Source organism: Patagioenas fasciata, chromosome 26 (genome assembly GCF_037038585.1).
Source record: "Patagioenas fasciata isolate bPatFas1 chromosome 26, bPatFas1.hap1, whole genome shotgun sequence".
NCBI classification, from domain to species: domain Eukaryota; kingdom Metazoa; phylum Chordata; class Aves; order Columbiformes; family Columbidae; genus Patagioenas; species Patagioenas fasciata.
Genome location: NC_092545.1, coordinates 2,502,690 through 2,526,012, shown reverse-complemented (window position 1 = coordinate 2,526,012; position 23,323 = coordinate 2,502,690). Strand labels below are relative to the sequence as shown.

General features: G+C 50.9%; 1 pseudogene; it reads left to right on the top strand.

Moving 5' to 3' along the window:
* The first annotated feature begins 543 nt into the window (after positions 1-543).
* Positions 544-23,323, top strand: part of LOC136112251 (dynein axonemal heavy chain 9-like) — a 79,875-nt pseudogene continuing 57,095 nt past the window's right edge.

Here is a 23,323-nt window from a genome sequence, read left to right as displayed (position 1 = left end):
TGACTCAGCCTAAGTAGATCTGCCGCTTATTCTTTTGTACTGCCAGCAGATTGTGGAAGTAGAGTATAAAACCCATCCTTATGGAGAGATCTTTGCATTTTAGGCTTAGTCTAAGTAAGTGGGACCGGCGGGCAAGGACTGAACCGGACCGGACCGCACCGGACCGGCGGGAAAGGCCTGAACTGAACCGAACCGAACCGAACCGGACCGGACCGCTGCGGGACAGTGTACGCGACTCTACGAGTCGAGCTTTTCGACCCTCGCGATCCGTGCACACGCTCGGCGAGTCCGTGTCTGGAGTTTCGGGGCTCGCGCGTGGCGTGGGGATGCGGGTTTCGTGGCGGTGTTTTTTTTTTTTTTTGGTGGGGGTTTATTTCGGCAGGGGCGGCGGGGTCGTGGTGGTGTCGTCGTGCCCCCCACCCGCACCTGCCGCCGCCGCCGCCGCCGTATAATTTCACTTCGTGTTCCGGCTCAGACTGCACGGCGAGCACAAACACCCCCCCCCGCCCGCACCCCAAAGCGCGGTCTCTCCCGCCCTCGCCTTGCCCCCCGCCCCCTCCGGCCCACCCGCGGGAAGGGCCGGAGGGGGTCGGCAACTGCGCGCGCCGCGCATGCGCGCTCTCCCCGCCGCCCGGCAACCGGCCCCCTGCCCCCCGCCAGGTGCCCAACGGTCAGTCGCTCGGAGTCAAGCCCGTCGGGCGGGCGGTCGCGGGGAGGCCAGCGCGGGAGCGTCTTGCCGATCGGCCGAGGAACCCCGCGCGCGGGTAGGCAGGGAGGCAGGCGGGCCGGGACGGGGAGACGGGGACGGGGACGCGGTGTCTCTATGCCTCCCCGGGGGGAGGCAAAGCCGCTGGCGGGGTCGGTTTCTTCTTCAGCCCGCGGCCGGGGCGGGCAGCGGGCCGAGGGACCGAGCGAGCGAGCCACCGAGGAAGAAGCGCGGGAGGCGGCAGCACGGGCAGGTGAGGGGGTCAGGCCTCCGACAGCGGGGCTGAGAAACCGCGGGACGCCCGCGTGCCCCCCCCCCCCGCCGTCCACCCCCCCCGCCGTCCACCCCCCCCGCCGTCCACCCCCCCCGCCGTCCACCCCCCCCGCCGTCCACCCCCGTCCACCCCGGGCACGGAGCCGGCAGGGACGCCCCGGCTTCCCGGGGAGGAGGCGAACTCGCTGGCGAAAGGCCGGGGCGGGGGGTGGGGAGGAACTCTGGGCGGGGATGGGCGGCCGGGCTCGCTGCGGCGGACTGGGGCGGGCAGGCGGTGGTTGGGGCCGGGGAAGGCCGCCGCCTGTGCTCTCATTGCCCCTCCTGGTACAGTGTTATTTGGAGCACAGAGTTTAGGGGATGGACAGTGAGCAATGAACGGTTATAGAGTTGCAAAGAAAAATGACCCTATCTAAAGGACAGTCTCTCCCAGGATGTGAGTCTCTGCAGTGCAACCCTTTGCTAATTGCAAGACAGAGAGCAGATGATTCAGTAAGTGGGGTTTATGGATCACAAATAGACATTAGTAGAAAAGATGCCCTGGGAAGGTTCAAAATATATGGAGGTACAAATGCCTGGGTAGAATGGATCAAATATATGGTGCAAAGCCTAAACGAGCAATTGCTATGCCTGTGCAGCAGGAAGGCCTGTGGCCCAAGTGGTACCCTTCCCTCTGGGGTGGAGCGAAGATTGACAGGGGATGGAGTGCGTCTTAGCCTTATGCCAAGACTCTGCGGCATGGAGAAATAAGTCGTGTCATACTCTCTCCCTACTGTTTCCAGCTTTGCAGGGAAAAATATCAAAATCCCCCTGGCATTTTCAGGAATAATTGAAAATCATACTGCCTGTCTCTCACGACGCGGCAGGAATGATACCAAGTTCCTAGGAACATGAGTAGGTGTGCAGAGACACGGGAAGTTGGTCCTCATATGTCCTCAAATGCTTCTTGAGTGGATCTTTGGTGGTACTGTGGGAAGATGACACTTCATTCCATTTTATCCCCCACTGGGAAGGTACCTGTGACGTCGTACAATTGGAAATTCCTTTTACCCTGGCATTTGAACACTGTGATCCATCAGGGCAACAGAAAAAGGAGTTTAGGGCTTTCCTCTGATGACAGGGTTTATTTCAATTAGATTGGGGTCCCCAGAGGAGTCCCCAAGGAACACAAAGCAAGAAGTCAAGTTAGCTGCGGGTTCTGAGTCCTTTTTGTTTTGGTAGGTAACTACAAACAAGAATGTAGACGGGATAAATAACATTTATTTATAAGTTATACTAGACAAGCAGTTAAATGAATCACCAAACAATTAGATGCTACTAGTAGAATGGCATGGGAAAATAACATGGTCCCCGATACGATGTTGGCAGAAAAAGGTGATATATGTCTAACCACAGCTTCAGCAGAAGAATTGGCTGAGAATTCAGGTGTAGATAGTCCACTCATGGGATTGTTAGAATCTTGGTTTGGAATATTGAGAGAAATTACTTCTTTAATCGAAGTAACAGAAGCACTGATTTCTATAGCGTGCTACATCATTGCGTGTCTGCGAGGACTTGTTCAACACCTTATTGGACAGCTCTATCAAAGCAAGTGCCTTTAGGGCCACTGCCATGCTCAGATAAAATGATCCTGCTAGAAGAACAAGAAGAAAGAAAGAACAGCAAATGCATAACTCCAGAAGAAAAACGTGAAATCGTGTTGTCTAGGCTTGAAGCCACCTATACAACTGTATCATAAGAAAATGCAAAACCTCCTCCATTTCAGTCCTGCAGCTCAGCACTAGTTTTTCCTCTTCCCTCCCTTTGTCCTGCTCCCTTTGCTTTCTCCCTTTGTTCCACATCCTTCTGCACAAAACCACCGTGACTCAGCCTAAGTAGATCTGCCGCTTATTCTTTTGTACTGCCAGCAGATTGTGGAAGTAGAGTATAAAACCCATCCTTATGGAGAGATCTTTGCATTTTAGGCTTAGTCTAAGTGTCTCAAGTAGCCGGGGTTTTTGTTTGGGCCTAATCCATCAGGTCTGATGGCTTCCCTGCTCGTCTCCAGATGAATGTGGTAGAAAATATAAAGCAAGGAAACGTCCTTTGGCCCAGCCTTGCCTTATTTCCTTCTCATCCTGTTCTCTGTGCCAGCCTCTCTCACTGACCCCTCGTCTGGCTGCATGTCTCTTCTTTCCTCTCTCCTTTTCTCAAACTCTCCTGCTTCCTGGCTTTTGTCTTTCCATTCCTCCATTTCAGTCCTGCAGCCCGGCACTAGATTTTCCTCTTCCCTCCCTTTGGCTTGCTCCCTTCGCTTTCTCCCTTTGTTCCATATCCTTCTTTCCGACTTGTCTCTTGGAGACTTTTGGCCACGCTGGACCCAAGTCTGGGGATGTTTTGGAAACTTTTCCGAGGCCTCGCTGCTGACAGGGGGGACAGCAGGCAGTGACAGGCCCGGGGCTGACAGGCTCCCCCTCCCCTAGGGGGCGCTCGGCTGCCACACCCAGCTGACATAGAACCTTTGTCACAATGCCCGCTACCGTGGGGAGGATGCGGGCACTCTGCGGGTGACAGGGACACAGCAGGACTTGGTGTCAGCTCAGCAAGTTCTCAGTTCCCCAAAGAAGCTGAATGAGGTGTGTTTAATACAGTAAGGTGTTACGTATTCATAATGACCCCAGGAACGCCTCTACATATTCATAACCTTTCCCGCTTCTTCTTAAAATGAGTCCCAGGTGATCATTTCCATAGTCTCCTCCTTGACCCCTCCCTGTTGCACCTGCGCAGTGCCATCTGGTGGTCTTGAGGAGGGTCTTTGGATGAAGGCTCCTTCAGCCTCGTCACAGTGACCTCTTTACCTTTGGCTCATTATGTTGAGTGGACTGGAACCCAAGCTGCCAAGTCGATTGAAATCAGACTGGTTCCCCCCTTTTGCTGTAAATCTTCGTTATCTCGTCTTCTCAAGTTTACATCTAGGTGCTGTAAAACCTCTTACCTTGGCATTCGACGAGGTTCTGTTTTTTCTTAACATAATGGGTTAGTTAGTTAGTTAGTTCCCTCTGTCAGTTCCCCCCTTTTCGGGAAGGTTAGTAAATTCTTGTACTAACATGATGATTCCCTATTTAACCTTTTCTCGGACCACAAGTAAGAAGGCTGCTTCGACAGGAGAAGACTTATCTTTCTCCCTCAAAGAACAAACAAATTCTCATGTTGAACAAAACATTCGTGTTGCTCTTCTGGGGCAGCTGATGACCGGGTGGCTGGTGCCCCGGCAGCAATGGCATCTGTTGGGCTGCAGCGGGAGCTCGCGCTCTTTGGCGTGGTGACCCCGCTCACTGCAGTTCCTAGCGCTTTCCTTTTGGGTTTCTTCTTCCCAGTGCGATGGCCAGGTCCAGTTTGGTGTTATCTTTCAAAATCATTAGTTTATACCCCGTTCCTTTTGCTGCCATTTCAGGATCTATAGGCGTGCCTGAGATTTGCATGGCTTGGACTACTGAATGTATTAACCGAACAAAGCACGGGGTCATACGTGGCACAAACAGTAAACCCAGAAATGCACATACTATCATGAAGCCTATTTTCTTCCACCAGGCTCCCCCAAATAAGTTACCCCACCAATGGCTAGTAAGTATAGAATTCCACTTCTGTACTGGTACATGTGCAACGCGTTTTATCTCCTCTGCTATTTTCATTATGGCTTCCCCATCGTTATCTCTTTCCAAACAACACTCCGAAGTATTCAGTTTCCCACAGACGCCCCCCTCTCTTCAGCTGAAAGCCAATCTCACGCTCCCTGATTTTGGTACACTGCAGCTCTGGTCTGAGACAATTGTCTCGCTATGAGATTCGGTGCCTCAGCCGTCTGGTTGCTTATTATTTCAACCACTGCTTGCAACCGAATAATTTGGTTTAGCATATATATAGGGGTACGGGATCCCCAGTTTCCATCTTGGGCCCATGTGGCTGGATCCTAGTATTCAAATATTCTTTGTGCAGGCCATTCACCATCTTTCCAAGTTTGCATTCCTCCTATGGGGCATTTATTAAACTCCTCTCTGTTTCAAGTTTTGTCTTGCACTCCCCCTCCATCTGAATAGCCCCTCCTACCAGCTTGTGTAAAACAGATCCTCTGTTCTCCCCTAGGGCAGGAGGCAGAGCCTACAGCGAGTCCACCTTTCTCTAGGTTAGTTGCTACCCATAATTTCTGCCCTTGGATTTCACACTTCTCCAATTTTGTTCTATCATAACATCCAGAATTAATACGAGTGTGATAATGTAGAACATACTGGGTTAGTCTTCCTATTCTCACACGCTCGTAGCACTTGGTACAGGGATTAGCCAGGCTAAGTTGGGAAGAATAAGTCACCGCTCCTGGCAAGAGGATCAGGTCCAGGTTTCCACGCTCTCTGGCCGAGCAGGTTGCAGCCGCAGCCGAGTTCGTCGTCTTCTCGGCAGCGAGGGCCGTGTCCCCGCCTTTCCTGTTTTTGTCGTTAGCGTGGCGATTATCGTTTCCCAACTCTTGGCCTTCACTTCCTAGGAACAACAGGAGCAACACGGAATTTGATTTCTCTGTCTGCACTCTATTCTTTTCATCACTGGTGGACTCTCTAAATTCCCATTCACCCCTTCAGTAAATACCTCCCACCATTCTTGGCTATTTTTTTTCTATTCTTCCAGTGGCAACTGGAATCCTCAACCGAGCTCTGGTTTCCTGATCTTGTGTTCTTAGACATTTCTTACACAATCCTGTTGGTAAGTTCCCTTTGTGGATATGCTTATACCACAGTCCATTTACAACCCCGAGTCAACTTCAATTTCAGTTTGCCTGGTTCTTGAGATACTTTCAAGGTTCTTTCTTCCGTCAGGGGTCCTTTAGCTTGAGAGACGTCTGTCCATCTTTTCTCTGCCCTCCAAACAGCTGTTTCTGTAGTTAACAAAACAAGAAAAAGGCCCCTCCCGTCATGGGGTTGAAGTTTCTTCTGTCCAGGTTTTCATTAGTGTTGCCCCCATATCTACCAGAAATTCTACTTGTTTGTTCTTTTGGGTTTCTTCTTCCCAATGCGGGAATCACCACCCAGGCTGGTCCCCCAGAAGGACCAAAAGGTGACTGTGAAAAACAGAGTTTTCCAGGTTGCGCCCGGGTTACCCTCCGTGGTGTTTCGCAGGCTTTCTTCACTCTAGAATGGCGAATCCAGGCATTCTGTTCTCCGATATTGGTAGCAGTCAGGGGGTCTTGAAATGGACCTTCCTATTATGGTTTCAAAGTTTTCTGCAAAAGACTTCACATACTCGTCAGTAAAATGTGGCCCTCAATCAGAGGATCTAACAGCTGGGCCTCCAAGCCTTGGTATTATTTTGTGTATCAATGTTGTAGTCACCTCCTAAGCTTTTGCTGTCCTGGTAGGGAACGCTTCTGGCCAACCTGAAAAAACATCAGTTAATACCAACAAATATCGGTACCCCCCTTTTCCTGGGAGATCTGAACAATCAGTTTGCCATTGTGGTCCAGGCCCATTCCTTTTCCCCATTTGACCCATTTCTAGCTTGGGCATATTTTTGGGATTAGTCTGGAGGCAAAGATCACACCGCTGTCACCTCTTCCACAGTGACAGACAAATCTCTAGCTCCTGTCTCCCTAATCAAATGTTTGCGTAGTGGTTCTAGTCCCCAAGGCCCCTTCTTCTGCTCTTCCCTTCCTAAAGGCCAAACCAGGTGGGAGAAAGCCCCACTGTGTTTGCTTTTTCAGGAGAAAAATAAGTGCTAAAAAGCCACTTTGGGGGTGCCCAGGTGGATCCAGTGGTATCCAGACCCCCCCCAGAGGGAGCATCCCCCAGCACCCCCAAGTCCTTCGCAGGGCTGCTCTCAGGCCCTCCATCCCCAGCTTGTGTTGATAGCCGTGGTTGCCCGGGGCAGCTGCGTCTCCCAGGCGAGCTGGGTCCCGCCCCGGCCCGCCCCCGGCTCCTCGCAGTGTCCCTTCCCCCGGGCAACGCGGCTCTTCCCCGCAAACACCCGCCGGTGCCGGCCGGATGGAGCAGGCGGTGGAGCCGGTGCCCGGCGCCGAGCGGCTGTGCCGGTGCGCGGCGCGGGGGCTGGGGGTGCCGGCGGAGCGCTGGGAGCGCTGGGCAGGCGGGGAGGCGGCGGGGCCGCTGCTGCGGAGCTTCCTGGCGGGGCCGGCGGGGCCGGCGCTGCTGCTCTGGCGGGGCCCGGCCGGGGAGCTGGAGCTGGGGCCGCCCCCGCCGCCCCCCGCCGCCCGCCGCAAGGGGCTGTTCTTCCTGCGGGCCCCCGGCGCCGGCCCCGGGGAGCTGCTCTGCGGGGACCTGCCCGCCGATGCCCTGCGGCACTTTGCCGCCCTCGTGGAGGAGGTGAGGATGAGGGGCCACGGGGGCAGGCTCAACATGAGGAGAAATTTGTTTGCTGGGAGGTGCCAGAGCCTGGCCCAGGCTGCCCAGGGCGGGTGTGGAGTCTCCTTCTCTGAGACATTGAAACTCGCCTGGACCCACCTGTGTGATCTGCTCTGTGACCCTGCGTGAGCAGGGCTTGGACTGGGGGATCTGCAGAGATCCCTTCAACCTAACCAGGCTGGGATCCTGTGAGGCCTGGGCAGCCCCGGAGGTGCAGAGGGAGCCCTGGCACCCATGAGTACCGGGTGCCCCTCGCACATGGCAGCGGGGAAGGTGTCCCCTCCTACAGACAGGCTCCTTGGCCTCCCTCCCTTCTCTGCTGATGCACTTGTACCCTTAACTCTGCCCTTTGCAGTACCATGGACGGCTTTAGAACTCATATAAACCACCTGAATGCTGATCCACATCAGCTCTGTCTATCAGTGGGGTCCTTGTGGGACTGATGTACCCACAGGTGCTGGAGGGGACATCTGCAGGTCACCTACTCCAAACCCCTGCTCAAGCAGGGCCATCCAGAGCCAGTTGCCCAGGGCCATGTCCAGGTAGCTCTTCATTATCTCTAAGGATGGAGACTTCACAACCTCTTTGAGCAACCTGGGCCAGTGCTCGATTACTCTCATAGTGAAAAAGTGTTTTGTGATGTTCAGGAGCCTCCTGTAGCTCAGTGTCGGGTTATCTCAGGTGGGCTGATGTTTTCTTAAAGAGATCGTCAAGAGGTTCGAGTGCTTTTGCTTTGCTGTGTTATTAGCCTGAACTAGACAATGTTGTTTCGGTTTATTCCTGATGGCTCCTCACCTGGAGAAGTCTCAGGAATGAGGCTGTAATGGGAAAGCAGAGGAGCTGCTGGATTTGAGAAGCTCTGATCATGATGTTTGGTATATTAAGATGGTGACTGATAGATTGGATTCCCAAGAGCAGGCTGCCAGACTGGTTATCCTGGTTTTGTGAGAAAACACATTATTTATACGGGGAGCTTTTGTTTTGATGAGCCCCGTGGTCTTGCGAAGTCTGCACAAACAGTGGTTTTGCATCACGGCTGGCCAATAGCATTGCAAGCACCGTCTGCTATGGGCAGATGGTGGGGTAGGAACACTTTGGCAGATCCTGTTAAATCCTGTTTTCTGAATGCCTTTGGGAGCCGGGATTGTGCGTCCCAGCTGCGTGTTTGCAGGCTTTGCTCTCCCCTGTGCAGACATGCAGTATTTCTGCAGGGAGCAGATTGTGCCTGGTTTTCATCCTATTTTCCTCTCAAGCTTCACTTGAAGGCAAAAGCAGCGGTGGTGCTGGGTCAGGCAGATGGGGTGGGTCTGCGTGAAGGTGAAAAAGGTCTTGAATTTCCTGGGGTTGGGGTCGTGTGTTCCTCTGCCCACACTTTGTCTTTATTCAGTGAGGGGTCACAGCTGGTGACCTTGTCCACTTGTTGCTTCACTCCTGCGGTGCCGAAGGGAACACACCTGCTCTGTGGGCTGGGGCTTCATCCTGAGTCCAGTTATCATTTTAACAGTCAGAAAGAAAATGAACGGCTATCATTTGCCTGGTTACAACATCACTGGCATTAGCAGTCCACATGCTTTAAGTAATAGAGACACATCTTGCTAATAATGCAGCTAAAACTGCTGAAGGTGAACTCGTCAGCACCTGCCCGTGTGTTCCCTGGGGTTGTGCTCCCCCTTCCCACGGCTCCCTGGGCACGAAGGTGGCTGGTCGGGTCTTCTTCGGGTCTACAGAGCCAGCCACAGTTCCAAAGAGTCTTCAGCATCCTGGGACAGCACCATGGAGGTGCTGAGCTGCTTTATTCCATTTCAATTGTATGTCCATTTGCAGCTATTTTTATGCCTTTAGTCACCTCCCCCACTTCCCCTACCCCCACCCTGAGTCCAGTAACACAAAGGGCTGTTGTTTGTCACTAGGGACAACCTGGCTTTGTTAGGCTGTTGCCACAGGCTGGTCCCAGTGCAGAGCCAGCCAGGATAGGTGACAGACACGGTGTTGCTGTCACAGCTCAAACAAGCCAAAAGCAGCTCAAATCTGGGCAAACCCCGACCAGCCCCACAACCCCATGCTGCCGGGTCAGTAAAAGTGCTGATAAAGGCAAAGCTCCTGTTTGGTGGGCTGCAGCTGGGACCTGGGGGACCCTCACCACCAGTGTATCCCAGGGGGTACCAGCAGACCTTCCCTTGCAGCACACTGAGCTCAGCCCAGCCCTGGCAGGCTCAAAGGGCAGCCTGACGGCTGTGCCCATGGGCAGGGACATGGGGACCAAGCACCGGGGACAGTTGTGAGGGCAAGGGACAGCAGCCCATGGGGCCATCTCCAGTTGCGGGCTTGAAAGGCTGGGAGAGCTTGGGGATGGGGCTGCTCACTTTGCCTACTGGCTTCCACCCTCCTTGGCTGCTTGGATTTGGGGAAAAGGGTGTTCTGCTGTATAAAGTGGGCCTGTAGAGATGCCCATTCATCATCAGCTGCCTCTATTTCACATGGGAACTGCTTGAGACAGCAATGAATATGGGTCTCCAGGCTTGGCCAAGCACAGACCTCAGAGCCTGGTGGCCCGTCCGTCTCCTGCTGCACTTTTTTCTCCATTGGTCTTCCGTGACTCCCGCTGTAGGTGATCGTGCCCATCCTAACGAACAAGAAGAACCATCAGGGCTGGCCACAAGTGGTGTCACAAGACATCGTGCGTCATGTCCACAACCTCAAAAGTACCATTTTCACAGTTGTTGGCCAAGTAGACGGCAAGACCTTGCTGCCTCTCCCAGCTGGCTCAGAGGGAATTGAGGACATTGATCTGGAAAATGAGAAATCGTGAGTACCACCCCAAAATAACAGGTTCTGGAAGGTCCAGAGAAGCAGATGCGTTTGTACATCAAGTTGTCATCGTGTCTGGGCTGCGTGCGTGCCCCTGTGGAACCCCAGGAGATGTGTGGGTGCAGTGGAATGAATCACTCCTCAGACAGGACGTGGTGCGGGTGGGATTTTGTGAGAAGTTACTGCTTCCAAGGCAGTGGGGTGACCTGTCCTCAGCTTCCCAGCCCACTTGGTGGTGTTTCTTGCTGAATTAAGTGAGTTAATGACTGCAGGGATGTAGAATATTTTGAGGGAGAATGGTATGGGGAGAGAGAATCTTGCTGGATGTGTGAGTCTCCAGGTCAGATCCTGAACCTGAATGGATCTGATGTGACAATGACTGGCTGTGCAGAGAGGTGGCGACTGGCTCTTCATTTCCACCATTCACTTTATGAACAGTGTTGTTGCCCACACTGCTGCAGACATTCAGCCATTTTCTCCAGAGTGTAATTCCTATATTAAACCAGTGACAAAATCTTATGGGGTTTGATTGTTTTGTGGTTTTGAAATGTGAAACCCTGTAAAATCCAGCTGCCCACACGGCCATTGGAAGTAGATCCAACTGAGCAATGCACATCAACAAAGTTAATCACGTACTCTGTTTACTACAGCATGGAACGGATAGATAAATCTCTGGTGTATGCCATGGAGTCGGCCATCATAGACTGGAGCCACCAGATCCAGGAGGCACTGAAGAAAGAGTCTTCAGAGCCTCTCCTGCAAGGCAGCAATCCGAACCCGAAGGTGGAGCTGGAGTTCTGGAAGAACAGGTACCCAGAGCAGCCTGGCCAGTGCATGGTGCCCTGTGGTGCTGGTTTTGTGTAGAGGGAGAGTGCTGGTGGTGGAGCTGCTAATTCCATGAGTTGAGAAGAACAGGCCACTTGGGGTTCATGTAGGCTTCAACTAAGGAAAATTGCTCCCGCACAGAAAATCATCATGATCTGCAAAGTGCCTGGGAGGTCACTGGGCAGCTGGCTGTGTTTTAACTTAGCCCCACCACAGGGGCTACACCTCAAGGGACTTTTTTCAGAAATGCCCTTTACAGGATCCCAGGCTGGTTGGGCTGAAGGGACCTCTGCAGATCCCCCAGTCCAAGCCCTGCTCACGCAGGGTCACAGAGCAGATCACACAGGTGGGTCCAGGCGGGTTCGAATGTCTCAGAGAAGGAGACTCCACACCCGCTCTGGGCACTCTTTCGTCACTGTTCACTAGGAGCCATCCACAGGAGTAATTGCTGATGGACACCTGCTGGGGGCTGTCTGGAAATGGTGCATCTCAGCTGGCTGCTGTTCATCTGTCAGGGCCAGAGGGGCTTTAGATGCTCAGGAGCCTGGGAGTGGTATTTCCTCCTGCCCTTTGAAAACCTTTGTGCTGTACTGGTTCAGGCTGACTCGGGGCAAAGCCCTGCTGGCTGGAGAGCTGTTGCTAATGCCTGCAGAAACACGATGGCTTTTTTTCAGCGATGTTCTGTCAGTAGCAGAGCTGCTGTCATGCTGAACTCAGCACTTTCTGTCCTGTAGGGTTTGTCTGTGCCTCATGCAGCTTTCTCCCATTTCCACAGTCCATGTGTAGCTGGAGGAAGCCCTGAATCAGGCCCAGGGGAAACAGATGATGTTGGGGGACAGCTGATGGCCCAGTGTAGGTGGGTAACATGGCCACCAGCATCCTGGTGTGCATCAAGAACAGTGTGGCCAGCAGGCCCAGGGCAATGACTGTCCCACTGTACTCAGCGCTGGGGAAGCCAAACCTCAAATCAGTTTTGGGCCCCTCAGGCCAAGAAAGACCTTGAGGTAGTGGAGTGAGTTGAGAGAAGGGAATAGAGCTGGTGAGGGGCTGGAGCACAAGTGTGATGGGAGTGGCTGAGGGACCTGGGGGGTTCAGCTGGAGAACAGGAGCTGAGGGGAGACCTTCTGATCTCTGCACTGCCTGAAAGGAGCTTGGAGCCAGGGGGGGTCGGGCTCTGCTCCCCAGGAACAAGCGCCAGGATGAGAGGAAACGGCCTCAAGTTGCGCCAGGGGAGGCTGAGGTTGGATATTAGGAAACATTTCTTCCCAGAAGGGGTTGTGAAGCATTGGAACAGGCTGCCCAGGGCAGTGGTGGAGTCACCATTCCTGGAGGGGTTGAACAGTCACAGAGATGACATTCTCAGGGACACGGGGCAGTGCCAGGGGTTAGGTTATGGTTGGACTCGATGATCTTGAGGGTCTCTTCCAACCAACTGATTCTGTGATTCTGTGTCTCGGTTGCTGTAGGTGTGATGACCTGGAATGCATTTACAACCAGCTGACAACGAGGAAGGTCAGGAACATGATGGAGCTGCTGGAGAGAGTTGAGAGCAGCTACATCCCAGCCTTCAAAACCATGCTAATGGATGTTGAGGCAGGTGAGATGCTGGGGCAACTTTACCACAGTGCTGGCTTCTGGCCTTTCTTCATGGCCTGGTGTGACTGATTTCAAGCCAAATCTTTCTAGTTTGTGAATTGAGACTGGGCTGCTTGTGCTTGAGTCTAGGCTTTTGTTTCCAGGCTGGGACAAGCTCCATCGCTGGTCTGTTGAGCCAGACTCTTGCCAAAGTTCAGGGTGAATGGGTTTGGGAATTTATTCTGCTGTAATAAAGTGTTTGCATTACTCTAACAGGACTCACCTCAACTTCCACCAGCTCCTCTGGTGTTATTATGCAGGAACGGGAGTTCAGACTAAGAGGACAGATCTTGTACCTAAGACTGCTTTGTTATAGCGCTGCTTCTCAGGCTTTGGCCACTGCAGCCTGAATTTCCTTGCTTTGCTTTGCTTAGGGGAGTTGAGCGCAGCCCAAGGAAATATTGCAAATCCCTGTCTGTAGTGAAAAACAGTGTAGTCCTGCTGGTCTGTCCCTGCAGACCAACACAGCTGGACATCCATGTCCAACCCAGCTGCTCTCTGGCACAATGAAACCATCCAGACTGTGTTAGCTGTGCACGTGCTGGCAGAAAACACTGTTCTTCACCACTTCACGTGCAAACATTGAATCTCTTAAGGATCTGTGTCACACTCTGCATTGTGCAGTTTAAATGGGCTGGAGAAACACCCCTTATATAAGGAGCCAAGGGTTCATTGTTAAACTAATTAATACTTTAAGGGTTTAATCAAAATACAACAAATATTTGGTTTTAATCCGGCTACAGCGATACTAACCCTAATTGGATAATTTGGACTATAATTGTTAATTTCCATTACAGCGCAGTTCAGATTTGTGTGCACCTGCTTTTAAGTCTCTGCCCCTTTCCCTGGCATTGTACTGGTGTGGCTGCTGTTGGTGGATTTGCTGGGAGGGTGATGCTGATAGTGGGAGTCTCTTCTTCCTTGGTCTTGGGCCTTAGGGGTTATTTTTGCATGCATTCAAGCACTTCTGTCACTTCTTGTTGGTCCACAGGTTTAATTGCACAACGATCTGGTTTTATTAATGCTTGCGCTCTGGGGTAATTCTTCAGGGTAAAACCACACAGCTGTACAGAGCTAAGCTAAAGCTTTCGACGAGTCAGACATCAGTTGCTTTACTGTTGACAGGTTTTCTATTACAGTCAGGACTGGTGGGGCCGTCGTCATCTGCCCACTGGACAAGGAGTTGCTTGAGCCAAAACTGAGCTAAAAAGGGCTCAGGCCAAGGCTGTACAGCCTGTCGTGCTGTACAGCAAGGCCATGGCTCACAGCCATGGCAGCACTGTATTTTTGGTGCTGTTGGGCAAATTCCGTGTGACTTTTTAGCAGTTGTGGACTCAGGCTCTCCACGAAGCCCTGTCCCAGCTCCCTGTCCCCTGCCATCACATCAGCTTATTTCTGTTCTGGTTACTGCCGCAGGTGAGTGATGTTCACGAGTGAGTGACCTGCAGCACACAGGTGGCTGAGGGTGCTCAGTGCTTGTCAGGACAGTTTCTTTTCCCAGGCACTTTTCCATGTGGTGAGGCCAGCACCTAGCTGGGAACCCAGCACACCGCAGCTGGGTGGTTCTTACCGCTTCTCACGTCTCGCAACACAGCTTTGACTGAAGCTCAGGACGTTCACCTGCACCTGACACCCCTCAAGCGCCACTTGGAAGACGTAGAGAGGGTTGAGTTCAGCGAGGTGAAGCCTTTCCTGCTCCCCCTGCTCCACGTGGTGTGTTTGATCTGGGTCACCTCCAAGCACTACAACATGCCCGTGCGGATAGTGGTGCTGCTCCAGGAGATCTGCAACCTTCTCATTGAGCAGGTCTGTGGCTGTGATGCCTGTGTTTGCAGTCCCCTGTGTCCCCTCTCCCCTTCTTCCTATTGTCCTTCCCTGGAAAAGTGATTCTTTAGGCAACATTTAACTTAATAAACAGGTTCAAATGTGTTCAACACAAGAAGTCCTTGTTTTCCATGATGGCAGAAGTGACCTCTCAGGTGTGATTTTGCTCTTCCAGGCCCTGGTGTACCTGTCTCCAGAAGACCTTCTGAAAGGGGACATGGAGGAGAGCCTGGGCAAGGTGCGAATGGTGCTCGGTATCCTGAACATGTTCAAAGAGGCATTTGAGGAGAGAAGGGAAAAACTGCACATGTATTATGAACCAGGCCAAGAAGTGAGGGAGTGGGACTTCAGCTCCACGATGGTGTTTGCGAGGCTGGACACCTTCCTGAAGAGACTGGAGATGGTGGAGGTGAGACTCTGGTCTTGAAAAACATTGCAAACCGTCAGGAGAACTCTGTAGCCAGGAGATCACTTGCTGGCATCTTTCCTTTCTATAGCTTCACCTGATACCAGGGAACGGGGCCACTCTTTTGCTGTTAGGTCTCCTGTTACAGCGAGTCTAAGACTGTGTTTTACTATGTCCTGCTCAGTGCATATGTAAGCTGGTCAGGTTGATAGGTGTGTTTTTTGCTCTCAGGAGTCCCGTTGGACTCCTTGCTCCTGTTGGGGCAAGAAAAGGAGGATTACTGGAGGTGTGGTTTGCACAGCTGTAAATAAAGCAATGTAATCTCCCAGGTCTCCTGGTGCCATCAGAGACAGATTTAGGTTATGGTTGGACTCAATGATCTTAAGGGTCTCTTCCAACTGAAATGGTTCTATGATTCTATGACACCCTAGAGCTGGGTCCTGCCTGTCTTGGAGAGGCCAGATGGCAGGATCCCCTTGGCTGTGCCACGTGGGCCTGGGGAGGAGCAGGGACACGTTCCTCACCAGGTTGTCCCTTCGCATCCTCATAGTCCATCAAACTGGGGTGCTGTGGCTCAGGGGTGTCCCTGTTTGCCAGATCTGTCACCTGAGGCAGGGACATTGGGGTGTCATCCCTGAGCTCCCAGTGTGGCCAAGGGCTCCTTGAGCCACAGGAGATGTTCTGCAGAGAGCAGGTCTGAGTGTGAATGTGGGAGCTCCCTATGCTCTCCTTACCACATGGCTGTGTCTGGAGACCACAGACATACAGACACCATATGTACCTGTTATACAGACACTGTATATACCTCTTATACAGATACTGTATGTACCTCTTGTACAGACCTTGCATGTACCTGTTATCTCTCACGTGGCTAACCACACACATTCATCTGCTCTCCACACACATCCCAAATGAATTTCTTTGTTGATTGTTGCTGCGTTCTCAGTGTGTAGGGTTGGATGGCCAGTGTACAGGTTGCTGGTGTTTGCAGTTTTACTGCTTTAAATGTGCCATATACTTTTATGTGTTCCTTAATTAACTATGTTGAAAACTGTCATGACTGGTGCCTATTTTAAAAGTATTCATAATGATGGTTTCCGGTAGGGTTTGATGTGAAATAAACCAAATTATGCTGGTCAGTGTAGAGAGGAATATAAATAGACACAGGAATAACTGCAGGTTATCATGAGGACAGTGTTGGTGACAGGTTTACTGGGACCCTGTAAAGGCTCTGGGGCACTGACTGCTGGGATTCCATGGATGCCATGGGCACACTGTGGATATGGGCTGCAGACAAAAGCCAGTGGGGAGGTTTTGAGCTGGGGCACTGTGCGTTTTGACCAGTGTCTGTTTCCTCCTTCCGTGGCTGTCCCACACTCCAGGGACAGTAGAAGCTGCAGTATCTGGAGTCAGAGGGAGAGCCTGCGGAGTGAGCTGTAAAACAATAATTAAAAGCATAGTGCACACCAGCCTGTTAATGAGGAAAACTGCTGCATCTCTCTCCGTCTCAATTTCCCCTCATCACTTCATTTCAAGCAACCTTGCAAGACAAAGCAAGGGACAACTGGTATTTCCACATTATTTTTTTGCCTTACTAGGTATTTGTTCAAGCGGATGTGCTGGTGTGTCGAAGTGAATATGAATGCATATGTGCATTTGTTTTCGAATTTTCATAAAAGCTGCAGTTACACTGGTGCATGGGTAGCCCATGAGCACGTGAAGAGGGAAGGATCCCTTTCCTTTGGTTCGTTGCACTGTTTCATATTACGTGTCTGTGGTAAAACCTGCTGCCCTGCTCGGGTGGCCCCAGGACAAGTGCAAGCAGAGAGTGGCCACCAGTACATTCCTGTGCACATTTCTCCTGGTCCTCTGAGACAATGGATGTTCAACCAGCCCTTACTTGGCCCTACCTAGGGAGACAGATGAGGTGGGATGGCAGCAGAGCTGCCCAGTGCTGCCACCACCACTGGGGGAGCGGGACATTTTCCCAAGAGGTGACACTGCCAGGCTGCAGAGGATGGGAAGGGAAGGGAAGGGAAGGACCCGTGTGCCACCTCAGCAGAGAGGGCCAGCGGGGCAGGTGCTGCAACACCCACTTGGACACGTGGAGGTTTGACTGCGCAGGAGCTTTGGACAGTTTGGGTACCTGTAAATATTAGAAATCTGTCCTTGGTTAATACCTATAAAATTGGGATTCTTAGCTATGCTGGATGACATATAAGAGTCTCATATCCTGCTTTGGATCTGTCCTTTAAATACACTTAAAAGCGATTTTACAGTTGTCATGGTATTTCTAGTGGCTGCAGCAGGTCTCACTGGGCAGGGACGTGTTATGAGCAGCCACTGATGCTCAGGACAGGCAGATCAGGCTCCCCCCTTCCCATCCCTGCCACCCAGCCTGAGCACCAGCGCTGTGCTTGGGAAGGTCCCTCAGCAAGTGCAACTCTGTCGTGACAACTGTTGTCATCTTCTTTTGTCAACATCATGACCTGTGTCTCCCTCCGTTGACTTTGAAGGATCTCCTGGCAACTTCCTTGGACTTGATGAAGCTGGAGAAAATTGAATTCAGTGGGATTAAAGGGAAGACCCTGGGCCAGCAGGTCCTGGACATGTATGAGGAATTCCAGGAGGCATACAAGGTGTTTTCAGAGCGAACCTATGACTGTCTTGACCTGACCAACACGGTAGGTGGGACCAGTTTGCGGGAACATCAGGAACATGTGCATGTTTCCAAAGCAGCAGTTTCCTGCTATCTTCTTCCCAGCTCTTTCCTCCTTTCATTATGATCTGATCTGGTACTGGAGGGAACAGGGAGCCGCTGGCCTTTCCTGCAGAGATTTGGGACTTCTTGCACGTCTATATCTAACATATCTTGCTAGATCAGCACCTTAGATCAGTGCAGCTGGGAAACTGGGATTTCCATGAGTTATGCACAAGCTTTTGCTGTACATGGTGCTTGCTGAGGTATAAGAGCTATACCAACACCCACATCTCTTTGCTTTCCTGCTCTTGGTATTTACCATGTTTCCCCAAAAATAAGACCTACCCCAAAAACAAGCTATAGCATGATTTTTCAGGATGCTTGAAATATGAACCCTATTCAAAAAATTAGCCCTAGTTACAGTTCATAAAAAAGTCAATTTAAATAGGGTCCAGGCAGCTATACATATAAAAAAGTAAGCATCTTTTGCAGCAAAAATTAATATAAGACGCTGTCTTAGTTTTGGAAAAACAAGGTAGTTTGCCTGATGAGGGCCAACTCAGATCATCTCTGGGATGTGTTCGCTCCTGCCTAGATGAACACATGGCATCTGGGGCTCTCAGAATTCAAGGATGCTCTATTTTATTATCAGTAGTGCTTTAATTAAAGGAATATTCCCAGCCCTCTGGGACCTGCCTGGTGTGGGGATGGGTGGCTCGTGCTTTGCTTCCTGCAGCTCCCAGTACATCTCTGCAGGGGGTGGCACGTCCCCAGTGTTTCTTGCTGGAAAGCTGCTTGCTCCATAGCACCCCTCCTTCAGCAGGGCAGGCACAGAGGAGAGGTGACAGTGGCTCTGCAGGAGGTGGCTTGGGTTTGGTGACCCCATGGCCATTTGTGTGACTCTGAGTCATGTTTGTTCTTTCAGTGCTCTAGTTTTGCACCCTCTGCCACTGCTGGAGCCGTTTTTTTTAGCTAAAACATGGCATCTGGATCTGCTGGAGCTCAGCAGTAGCAATAGTAAAAGCTATTTCCTTGCACTTTGTCCTTTGGAAAAGAGACACATGACCTCATTTTTAGTGGTTTTGTCCAAGCTAGAACAGAAGGACTGTCACGGACTGTCAAGTTCAGTCTTTGATTTGGACTCTTTTACGTGTAGGAAAACAAATATAGATGTTACTCTTGAAGTTCAAAGGATTTATTACAATTGAAGCAAGAAAAGCAGTGCAAGAAGATGATGGAAATTACAGAACCCCAGTACTGTTGAGTTTGAAAAGGACCTCTGGAGATCACCCAGTCCACCTTCCCTGCTCAAAGCAGGCTCAGCTAGAGCAGGACTGTGACTGGTCAGGTGAAATATCTCCAAGATTACCTATGTCCAAGTGTGGAGACTCCACAGCCTCTCTGGGCAACCTGTGCGAGTGTTTTGAAACTGCCTCACTCACAACCAGCTCACCATGGAACCACAGGCTTGTTTTGACTTGAAAGTAGGTTGGATTTGGGACTCAGCAGGTGCATCCGTGGGTTTTCTGGATGATGGTGTGGTCTTCAGGCCAAGTGGTGGGGGAGAGGGTGTGGAAATAGTCCATCTTGCCTGTAGGCTGAAGATAGTGCCATGTGGGCTGTGGAAAGCCCTCAGGACCAAAGGGTCCCTCCCAGAGAAAGGGCCAACATCTCAGCCATGGGACAGCACAGAAATGTTCTCAAGCTTCGTGAGGACTTTGCCACGTTGCGATGGCTGAAGATTGGCCAGAGGAGTGGCTTAGTTCACGGTGAATAAGAGAGGGCATCTCTGGATCGAGGAGTTACAGGTACCTTCCTAGTGCCATCTTGCAGCCTCACAGCTTGTGTTTTGCCTTTGTGCAGGACTTTGAGCAGGATGCCTTTGGTTTCCAGCAGAAAGTAGAAGACATGGACCGTCGGCTGGGCACCATTTTCATCCAGGCTTTTGATGACGCCTCCAACTTGGACCACGCCTTCAAGGTTTGTTTATCGCTCCCTTGCTCTTCCCTAAAAGGGAAATCAGGGCACCCGGCTCGGTGAGAATCACGCTGAGGAGACCAGGCAGTGCTGGAGCCACAGGCACATGGGGCTGGTGTTTGCTGGTGGGACAGCGGGACTTGTAGCTTTTGGGCTGCTCTTGGTTTGGGATGCTCAGGCTGGTGGGTCCCTCACAAAGCTTTTGGATGCCAGGAGATATATTTGTGTCTCTCTCTGCAAGTTGGGGGAAATCATGCTTTTTCTAGGATTTCCTGGTGAGAATTGATTATTGTTAGTATCAATTTGTTGATATTATTAATACATGGATCTGTTTCAGTTTTGGAAACAGGTTTTCTAGAAACAAAGCTGGTTTATTTATCAATTAATCTATCTTGCAGAAATAATAAATGGTATTTTTTTAAAAAAATCAATATAAGCATTTGTAGAAAAGACTTTAGCAAGTGACAGCGTTTATCTTTGTAAGTTTTTTGAAAAAAATAGAAAATCTTGAAGCATTTGAAGAACAACAGTTGGAATGTGGTCCAACCCCAGAGAAAGTCTGAGAGGCCCCGTAACAAAGGGAGCAAATTTCCTTTTTCCAAAGTGCCCATCGGTGCGGACAGTATTGAAGCATCTGGGCTGGGGAGGAAGGTCCCAGCTGATCTCTCTGCAGGAGTCGGGGTTGTAAATTTTTCCCCTCTTCTTTTCCTGCGTGTTCACCCCAACAGCTGCTGGACATGTTCGGGAGCCTTTTGGAGCGACCGGTAGTCGCTGCAGATGCTGCTGGCAAATACTCCGTCCTCATCAGCATGTTCAGCAGGGCCCTGGACCACGCCAGGCTGATCTACTCCCGGCACATCCAGGCAGAGCTGAAGCTCGGTAGGTAGAACGTGCTGAGTAAAATGGGTTTTGCAGGGAGTTTGATTGAGATTAATTTGGGGGGGAAATGATTTATTTTTCTAAGGAACCCAAAACTTTACAAATTGCAGATGTTTTCAGCCTCTGTAGCTCCTAGTGGCAATGGAAATGCCTGGGAAAGCTCTGTTCTTAGTATTAAAGCAAATAATTGGTTAGGAGTAAAAATACCCTTTTTCAAATGTGTATGCATGATATGTGACTGGGAATGGAGACACATGCTGAGCTTTTCTCCCAGCGAGGCTGTGACAGGAGGTTTCTCTCCACATTTGTGTGCTGCCTCCAACACCCCATGGGACCTGCAAACCCACTCATGTGCTCCTCAGAATGAATTTATTTTGTTTCCCTTACAATGCTTAAAATGCAAAGTATGCGAGTGGGACTTTGTAACCAAGGGTTTAATCAGCCTTTTCCCAGTTTATTATTCCCCGTGACTGTTGGCACAGGGGGGAATGGGTGGATTTCTATCAGATTATGAGGATTCAAGTGTGTCATTTTGAACAATAACCTATTTACTTGCCTCAGAAAGATCATACTGGAACGAGACAAGTCCTGGACTGGAGAGAATCATGGAGAGAATCATTTGCTGTGAATTTGTGGTTATTGTTCTGTGGCTGTTAGATAAGACGGACAGAAGTAACTCCTGGTCAGAAATCCCTATGTCAGTGTTTGTGAGGGGCGGGGAATGTGTCCCAGGCAAGGGACACCTCACATCAGCTCAGGTTTGGACATAGTCTGGGCTTCTCGTTCGATCTCAGCTCCTTATTCAAGATCCAGAGGCACTCGCCTTGGTCACAGACCTACATCAGTGTGGCAGATGTTGGATTTAAGGAAGGAAGCTGGGAAATCAGAGCAGTTTTCTGCAAATGAGGTTCTGTTGTTGCATCTTTGGGGTTACAAGTGCAGTGTTCAGTCAAACGCTGTTCCAATGTGCCCTCCCCAGGATCCCCCCCTGTGCACAAGAACATGCCGCCGGTGGCTGGAGCGCTGCGCTGGGCGCAGGAGCTGCGAGCGTGAATCCAGGTGCCGTTTGATCACTTCAGGCACATCCCACATCTGTGCGTGTCTGTTCCAGCTAAGTTGCTTTATGACCACCTTGCTATCTTCTCTGTAATCAATCTGATTTTCTTTCTGTGGTGAACATTATCCCATGGTTATAGCTGAAATAATTCTTAGTCAAAGAGGTGTGAAGTGGTTGCACTGGTGCTTTTCAGCTTCCTTGTGATCATTATTTTTTTTAAGAAACTCATTAACTGGATTTGTTTTGAAGCGATTAAGAGGCACAGTGGGCTATTCAGCTTTCAGACATAGTTCCCGGGTTGCAATTGAAAGAGGTATCAGAACCTTTCCTGCTGCAATCCCACTCAGCGTGTTCTCCAGGACCTCCTCAGCTGCAAGTCCTGGTTCTGGCATCATCCAAACTGTGAATAGCAGAGAAGTGCTGGGCTGGACTCAGCTGAGATGGGTCGATGGAGCTGGGTTTGCATGTTGGGGAGCAGACGAGCATTTTGTTGGGCAGAAGAAAACTTTCTCAGCGTTAAACAAAGGAGCCATCTCCCAAGATCAAGGAAAGAAACCAATGCTGGTATATTTATCACCCAAATGCTTGTTATAACGGATGGTGTCAGGGAAGTATGGCCTCATACTCACAGCTGGCACCACATGAGACAACATTTAAGAGCTCTGTAAGCAAGGCAGTGTTGGACTTATGACAACTGAGGATGTTCCAGGCACTGCACCTGGTAGCTCACAGGAATGGCTTCACGTGTGCTGGTCAGGATTCTGTGTAAATGGATCCACTTTTTTAATGTACTTGACCAAAATAACTTGACCGTCACTGTACCATGTTTGTAACCTTCTCTCACTGTATCTTGCCATTAAGTGTCTTTAAGTGCACAGTTATTCTGCAGCAGCAAAGACATTGGTGCAATGAAACAAACTCTTGGGCTGTTCCCAGCACAGAGCCCAAGTTATCATGTCTGATTTGAACCTAAATGGCAAATTTTTGTCCACCATGAAGGACCCAGATCTGCATTTCACACTGATTTTCTGTCCTCTGTTTAGAGTAGTTAATAACATGCTCTGCAACGGTGGTGACATGATGCTGTTGAAAGGGAAAAAGGATTAAAAAGGAGAAACAAAAGTGGTTTTGCTGGGATTTACTTGGATTTGCTCAGAGGACTTGTTTACTTCCAGCAGGTTTCTCAGCACTTGCCCAGCGGTGACTGCTCAGGCGCTCCTTTTTTCCAGCTTTTGGTTAAGTTAATTCAGGTTTTGTCAATATGTCCTCCAAAATCAACAACCATCTTGAGGAAAACTTGGATATTGTAGATGAAACAGTGGGGAAAAGACAGCATGATAAGAATTCCTCTGGCCTGCTGTTCCCTGGGCTGTACAGCCCTGGCAGCGTGGCCAGGGCTCTGCCTCCCGCACTCTGGGACACCTTTGCTCTTCGGTTTGAGGGGCATGAATTGGGCACCGCCAAGAGCTTCATCTGCCGGGAGCCACACTCTGCTTCTTTCTGTGCCTCTTTGACCTCAGAAAGTGGTGGCTGGTGAGCAGAGGTTGCCCTGCTCTGTGCAAACACCGGAGCATTGAGTATGTTACGGAGACCAGTGTTCCTCCAGCAGCTCTGGGCCCTTGTTCTTCCCCCAGGACGTGGTTCTCATTTGCCAGTTGCCATGCAAACACCCGCAAAAGGGCGCACTGGGGCTTGGAGAGCTTTTGTGCAGTGAAATGGTTTTGGGCGATATGGTGGGGTTGGAATGTAAGATCCCCAGCCAGGCTCTGCCTGCAAGGTGGTGGGTGGTTTTGGGAAGGGGTAAATAGAGACTGCAGCCTCACAGGGCTAAATGTAACGCTGAGCTTGTCTGTTG